Source organism: Nannospalax galili, unplaced genomic scaffold (assembly GCF_000622305.1).
Source record: "Nannospalax galili isolate Female #2095 unplaced genomic scaffold, S.galili_v1.0 scaffold957, whole genome shotgun sequence".
NCBI classification, from domain to species: domain Eukaryota; kingdom Metazoa; phylum Chordata; class Mammalia; order Rodentia; family Spalacidae; genus Nannospalax; species Nannospalax galili.
In genome coordinates, this window is record NW_008340047.1 from 184,214 (window position 1) to 192,172 (window position 7,959).

Genomic DNA, 7,959 nt, shown 5'->3' on the forward strand with positions numbered 1-7,959 from the left:
CCTCTCTCTGTCTCTCTCTCTCTCTCTCTCTCTCTGTTGCTCAAGGGCCTGCTGGAGAGTCTTGATAGCGCAGTAACCCCTCTTTGTCCTGGGTCCTCCAGAAGCAGTAATAGCATCTGGAAATAAAGTCTGGCCATGTGCTTCTGCCCCTCCCTGCTTTGGTGTGCTGTGGGAGAGGCAGCCCAGCTGACCTGCTGTCCTTGGGCCTGTAGCTGCAGCTTTGGCTCAGCAGGAACTCTTCCTTTGGAAGCAGCACTTTACCTCTCTTCATGCCTTAGATGTGGAGCAGAACTGGCTTTGAAGTGCTCCCTTCTGGGTCTGAACTTGACACTTAGACTGGTCTTTCCCAAACTGAAGTTTGTAGACCTCTTTTACCTGTCTCCAAAACTACTTTGGGTCCAAGTGGACCTGAGTTTTCATGTTTACCTGGGTTTGGAGAGTAAAGGGTGTATGTGAGTATGTGAGAAGGTGTGGGAGTCTAGTCCTGTATTCAGATTAAACTGATTGATTTACCCACCTTTTCAGTTAACATATTTTTTCTAAAGCTCATCTCAGTAATTTTCATTTGTTTTATTACCTTATAACAGGTTAAAAGTGCCTATGACAAGGACTTATTTCCTAATGAAAAGCAAAAAAAAAAAGTGGGGAACAGGGTAGTTTGCACTGTCATCTCAGGTACTGCCTGTGTTCTAGAACTTGCCCCTAGAGCATTGAGAAGAGTCTCTGGGCTGACTCCAAATCAGTGATCAGTGTCTCTTCCTTGATGGCCACAAGGTGGCCTGGTTGAGAAAACCATGCTGAGAATGTTGCTGGCAAGTGTGCTGGTAGCAGTTCAGCCTGCTGGCTCCTGTCAGCTGGCCCTCTTTCTGCCTATCCCTGTGGTAGGAAGGTATAGAACAGGAGCTGGGCAGGAGAAGCCATTGCCTGCAAATTGAGAGCAAGTGTTGTTGGGGCTTGTCCTGAAAGAGCAGGAACGCCCAGGCTGACCCAGTGAAGTACCCAGCCACACCTCTTCATGGACCCTCCCCATCATCCCCATCATGTCATTGCCCACCAGGTTTAGGATCCATGGGTCCCATAGCAGAGATAAAGAGATCCTCAGGACTGCTCAGAGGCGACAGGAAAGCTTGGAATCCTGGGGGCTTAGAGAGAGTGGCTGGGGAGGGTCAGATGAAAGAAAAACTAGTAAGGAAAAGTGTCTAAAGGTAGATCTTTAGGAGACACACTTGGAAGGATGGAACTAGGGGACACCAAGCTTCTGTACTGGATGTGCCTGGAGAGGACACTGCCCCTGGCTTGGGTCCAGTGGCCTTTGAGAGCTGGTGCCAAAGGCCATGGGGCCTTTGCCTACTCAGGGAAACAGCTTAGGTTCTCCAGATGCTGCGCTGATGTGATGGAAGCAGAGCTACTTTGGCACATGAACAATGGGAAGAGTTTTATATATATATATAAAAATCGAGATAAATCTAGGATCCCAGTTAACCCTTTTCTTTAATGCCAGTTTAGATTAAATAATGGAGTTGGAAACTTGCATGGATACCCACAGGAAAGCAGTCTCCCTCCTGCACAGAACTGAATGGCTAAGAAATGAGCTAGGTGGTTGCTTCATGAAGCCAGACCTTCTGAAAGGGAAAGCAAACAAATCTCAGCACACAAGAACCTGAGTTTGTCAGGGAGCTTAATAAATTAAAATTGAAGTGTGTCCCGCCCTTAAAAACTAACCCCAGGGTGAAGATGGCGGGGAGGGGAGGTGACGAAACTAGTAATGGCATGCTTGTGCGTGGCAGGGATCTGTTCGTGGAAACACCCCAGTCAGGCATTGTGGAAGCTGGAAGCATGGTGGACTTATGCAGCTGCTGCATACCTTTGTGTCAAGACTCAACAATGTGCTACAAATGTGATACTTAACCCTGAACTGCATGTATTGGGGATTTTTTTTTTAACTTTGAATCAATAAATTAACAGTTTTTCACTTGCTGGCTTTTCTTGCTGTACATGGTGACTTAAGAGTTTGGGACAGAAATCTCGACACCCAGTAGCAGTCTTCAAGAACCATGGAGCCTTCTGTTTGCACCGTTGCCTGGGTTGCGATCCTTTCCAAGTGAATGCTGCAGACCCAGTTCCTGCTTCATGGCCCTGTGTGGCACCATGTCACATCCTCTTTTCCTAAATAAAAATGTTGACAACACCCACCCTTCAGCAGTGGGAGGCAAACCAATCATGCCTGTGAGGACCTTAATTTGCATTGCCTGTCTCTTGGGGGCAAGGGGAGGGGCTGTAAATCTGAACTTGGAAGATCATTGTGGTGGCAGAGGTCAGCTTGGTGTGAAGACTTTAGAAGCAGGCCTGGAGTGTGGTAGGATTCTACTTGTTTCTGGTACCACTCAAGATGCTTCCTGGGGCTGACTGGCTGGCTTTGTTGCATGACTTTTAACTCAGTCTTGGGCGCTTGTGAAAATCCCACCCCCATCCTTGCAGCACATGCGTGTGGATGTGAGCCTATGCCACTGTTTGGCAGATGGTGGGACCTTTCATGCATGTGCTGCTTTTTCTCACTGGTTCCTCTGGATCGGACCCTGGGAAATTGGCTGAAGTAGTTAAAGGCAAATCTCTTACCATGCAGTCAGCCTTTTTCAAACACTAAGCAGTGGGACCATTTCTTTACCCAAAGGAAGTTTTCAGGAAGTGACTGAGGCAGCTTGCTGGCTACCAGTGCTTCTCTCTCCTGCAAGACACTTCAAGAATCTGGCCACTGGCTTCTCACCCACCTAACTGTGGGATGTGGAAGGAGACTTGTGTTCAGGTTGCGTTAGGCAGCTGTTTGCAGAGGCAGGATGAAGATGTTTGATCCCACCTGTTGTCCTTCATTATCAGTGGACTTGGTCTTCTTCCCTTAGTAGAAACCAAGTCCTCTGCTTCCTAGACCCAAGACATCCTCAGGAAATTGGGTCAGGTCTGAGGGAGGTCTAGGATTGGACCTGTAGCTTGGCTTGCAGGATGGTCACAAGACATCTACATCAGCACCCGGACCCAAGGGACAGGGCAGGAGAATTGTGACATGGTGTCCCCCAAGCTCTTCCCTTCCTCTCCAGGAGGCCAGGCTAATGGCTGCTTCTGTTGGGGTCAGAGAGGAGGAAGAGGATGCTGTCCGAAGCCTGGGCCCATGCAGCAAATGTCCCATCAAGTGGCATGGAGAAGACAAGCTTGAGCCCTGTCCCCAGCCCTCTTCGAGAAAAGGAAGTCCCCCAGGTGGCCTGCCTGTCTCTGGCTCAAATTGATTAATGCCGTCTTTCCCCTCCTCCCATCTCTCCCCAGGTCTGTTGCGGTTCCTCCCACTTTTCCATAAGCAGAACAAGAACCAAACCAAACGTCTTAACGTGTGTAGCGAGATCACGTTCCAAGAGCAGACACAAAACGGTGGCAGGCTTGGCGAACTCCAACTAGACCACCTGAAGGGCAGCCCACCACCGTAAATCAGACCTCACTTCCGAATGTAAAAGGTTCACATGCCTTTGGCTTCCTGTTGACTTCTCCCGACCCAGAAAGCATGGGAAATGTGAAGGGTATGCAAAATGGTCGTTGGTTACTGTTGCTTCCCGTGCCCCTTGACTCATCCTGTGGTGGCCTGATGTTCCAGGTAACCCTGGGGACTAGCTGACCACAGACTCCAGTTGGGACGGGCAGTGTATGGCATGATGGGCAGTTACATATTATTATTTTAAAAGTATATATTATTGAATAAAAAGTTTTAAAAGAAATGGATGGAGAGTTTTCAGTCTGGAAGGGGCCAGAAGAGGACTGAGTGATAGAAGGGCCCTTGTGCCAGGCTCTACCCAGAGGGAGGTAGGGCCATAATGGCATGTCAGGTGGAGTGGAGTGAACTGGCCTGATGTGCTCTGGGCTTGGAGAACTGGGCCTTGTTGATATTTCCATCACCAATGTCCACTCACCTCCCACACAAAGTGGTTCAGTGTTGGAGGGGAATAAATGCCCCAATGGTGAGCTCAGCAAGATGCCACAGCCCTGTTTGTTGTCTCTGTCCACATCTCAGTGTTTTAGTCCATCACCCAGTCATGCCCACTCCCTTCTGAAGAAACGTCCCAGTCCTGGAAGCCGGTTGAGTCTACTGTCCAATGACAGGAGAGGAATCAGGCCCAAGGGGGCTTCTCCCACCTTGAGGCTCCCAGGAACTGGAGGGAAAGCAGCCCGCATACACAAAAGCTGCAGTGCAAGCAGCAGGTGCTACAGGAAACAAACCAGTCAGACCAGGATCACAGCTGTGCTGGGGAAGTAACCACATGCTGGCCACCCAGCCTGGCCCAGCCATCCTCGCCTTACCTGTCCCCAGGCTACCTGTAGAGAGCAGAAGCATAGGCAGATTCTGAACAGGCAGTGGGATGGGACCAGCCTGCTCCTCACAGGGGCCGAGTGCTCCGCACCCTCTTGTCCTCTTGGTTTTGAATAGCTGTGTGAATGCTCACAGTAGTAAAGCAATTGTTGCGTAAGCCCACAGGCCTCTTCAGCTGTCATAGAGTCCTTTGAACCCACTGTACTATCCAACCAGTTTCCCAAGAATAAAAGCTTGAAAATGCCCCTGGGCATCAGCAAGTGACCCCCAGTCCCCTGGCCACAGACTTTTTAAGACCAGTGGGATACAAATGGCTTGTTGCTAGCCCCACCATTGGCCTGGTTTTCTCATGGAACACGGTCTATAGAGTCAAAGCTCTACAAATCTCTATTGGTCTTCCAGATTACTGGGACAGCATCAGAACTGCTCATTTACATGTGCATGCTAGTTCACATGTGTAATCAGATTCACGTGTATGTTGGTACAGTAAGTCTATACTTTCTTCACACAGAGCTGTGAGCAATTAAAGGCCTTTGCAGCTGTGGAGCATCTTAGCTAGACACAGGAGTAAGTTTGGAAATTCTTTGGAGCTCACAAAGAACTTGGGACACTAGCTTAGTCAGTTTCCCCTGCTTTTTCAACCCAGCTCTCCACTTCCAGGCATGGAAGTCTTGTTTTTCAGAGGCCTCTGAAGACTATCAGACACCTGGGTTTTGTGACTGTTGTAGAGGGGAGGGAAGGAAAATTACTTAGATTGGTTTTGTTTTGTAGTTTTCTTGTTTTGAAACGGGTCTCACTATGTAGCCCTAGCTAGCTTAGAACTTGCCATGTCGACCAGGCTGGGTTCAAACTCAGAGATCCACCTGTCTCTGCCTCCCCAGTGCTGGGGTCAAAAGATGTGTGCCACCACTCCAGGCACTTGGGTTGTTTGGACTATGAAGGGGATAAAGAGCCTGCTAATCTGAGCCACATCTGAGCCTCCACAGCACACTTCACATGTCACATCAGAGAACCCTTCACATCTTCCCGTAGTCCTGTTTATGCTGCTAGTAAAATATTTATTGCATTTTCCTGATGAATAAAGTTACTTTGGTAACTTACATACTTTGTAACTTTGATAATTTATGCTTGTGGTAAAAAAATTCAAATGTTGGGGCTGGAGAGATGGCTCAGCGTTTAAGAACACTTGACTGTTCTTGCAGAAGACATAGGTTCGAATCCCAGCACCCACATGGCAGCTAACAACTGTAACTCCAGTTCCAGGGGATCCAACAGCCTCTTCTGTCCTCCGTAGGCATTGCACGACACAGGTGCATTTACCTATGTGCAGGCAATACATGAAAACACATAAAATAAAAAAAAAATTTTAAATAATCAAATGTTGAACCAGGCATGGTGGTGTGTGCCTTTAATCCCAGCACTCAGGAGGCAGAGGCAGGTGGATCTCTGTGAGTTCAAGGCCAGCCTGGTCTACATAGTGAGCTCCAGGACAGCTGGGGCTACAGGGAGACCCTGTCTCAAAAAAAAAAAAAAATTACCAAAAAGTTAATAATGCAAACCACACATAACATGCAAGAGCTCTCTCTTGCTTCCCTTACAGATAATCACTGTTAAATTTGGTATATACCCTCTCATTTGTTTCCACATGCCTTTACTATCTTCTGAAATGTAATACAATGATACATTCTTTTTCTAAAACTTTTCATTTCACTTGATTGTGAAACTCTGGGTCAGCATGTTTATATCTACACTACACCTCTATTCCTGGCTGCATGGTATTCTGTCATATGATAGGCTACCGTTAATGCAATTCCTGTTAATAAACTACACTACTGCTAGGCTTTCAAAATTGCTGCAATGAGAAAATCTACTCTACATTTGTAGATGGGGTAGATGTAGGTGGAATTAAATGTCTTAAAATGTACAATCCTGTAAACATCAATATTTGCTTCAAAAAATATTTTTCTTGGGGCTGGAGAGAAATCAGTTGCCAATTCCCAGCACCTATGTTGGGTGGCTTATAACCACCTGTATTCCAGCACTCACATGCTTGTACACAGACACACAAACACACACAAATTTTTAAAAAAAGGGGGGGGCTGGAGAGATGGCTCAGTGGTTAAGAGCACTGGCTACTCTTGCAGAGGACCTGGGTTCAGTTCCCAGCACCCACATGGCAGCTAATGACTGTACCTCCAGTTCCAGGGAATCTGACACTCTTCTTCTGGCCTCCATGGGCATTGCACAACATGGGTGTACTTGTATGCATGCAGGCAAACCACCCATACACATAAAATAAACATAACTCTTAAATTTTTTCTTATAACTGGTCACAATTATACAATCTCAGAAAATTATAAGAAAACTCAAATGTGAAAAGTGGCTGATTTTAATGTGTTTGGAATGCCATGGGTGAGCCTTCAAAAGGCTACTCAGTGAAGACTAGAGATTTCAAATAGCTATGACCAAGGGACAGGAGGTAAGATGGATGAGCTTTTCAGAATGCTATTTGTCAGGCTGTTAAAATAATGTGCCTCTCGGATGCACTGTGCTAAGAAGCCAGGCTCAAAGACTGCTTACTGAAGGGCTCCATTTGAGTGACAGCCTGGAAAGGGAAGAACAAGGAGAGCAGATCATGGCTGCCTGGATGAAGAATAGCTTCAAAGGGTCGGTATCATGTCCTTTTGGGGATGCTTTGCCATCCACCAAAAAGTACATATTCCTGGTGGTATATTTAGAAGTGTTTTTAAAAATTACCACATGCAGGGGTCCAACAAAGTTCCACTGGGACTTCAGTCTTGGATTAGCCAGATCCTTGTCTGCCAGACCCCAGGTCTCTGCCCTTCCATCTGCCAGCTGAAGTCTCTGGGTGTTCAGGGCATTTCCTGGCTTTGCTCTGACTGAGGAGCATACCTTCTCACTTATATTGCCATGCCAGACCACTGTCCTAGCAACAAAGAGAGGTGCAGAAGATGCTTTGCCTTCTACTGTGCAGTACATCCCCATGGGTCCCAGGGTTAGGTGCTTTAGATTGACCCGAATCCTTTTGTCCCTGAGAGTTAGCATCTGACAAGGTCTTTGTGCACTGAAAGGGACACTTATCATTACTGATGTTTAAACGTCTTAGTGCCAGGTGTGGTAGCATATGCCTTTAATCCCAGCACTCAGATGAGGTAGGCAGATCTCTCTGAATTCAAGGCCAGCCTGGTCTACATAGGGAGTTCCAGGCTAGCCAGTGCTACATAGTGAGACCCCGTGCGCCACCACGCCCAGCTCAAAACACCAAATTTAAATAAATAAATGAAGTCTGAGTTACTAAAGCTGTACATCTAAAAATCAATTTGTGCTGATCATGCACACCTTTAATCCCAGCACTCAGGAAGCAGAGGCAGGCAGGCAGATCTCTGGTTATTTGAGGCCAGCTTAGTCTACACAGCAAGTTTTAGGCAGTCACAGATATATAGTAAGACCCTACCTCAATAATAATAATAATACATAATAAAAATCCATTTTAAAGTGTGTGTGTAGCCCAGAGGTTGACATTACCTTGTTATCTTTTATTTGTGTGCTTGTGTGTGTGTGTGTGTGTGTGTGTGTGTGTGTGTGTGTGT

At 47.0% G+C, this 7,959-nt stretch overlaps 1 protein-coding gene across 1 annotated transcript in view; it reads left to right on the top strand.

The window, feature by feature from the left end:
• The window catches only part of Csnk2a2 (casein kinase 2 alpha 2), a gene marked incomplete at its 5' end in the record, with an annotated part of 44,857 nt that extends 41,099 nt beyond the window's left edge, over positions 1-3,758 (top strand). Inside the window, 1 exon segment of the mRNA XM_008834862.1 lies at positions 3,316-3,758.
• Between the last annotated feature and the right edge of the window lie 4,201 nt (positions 3,759-7,959).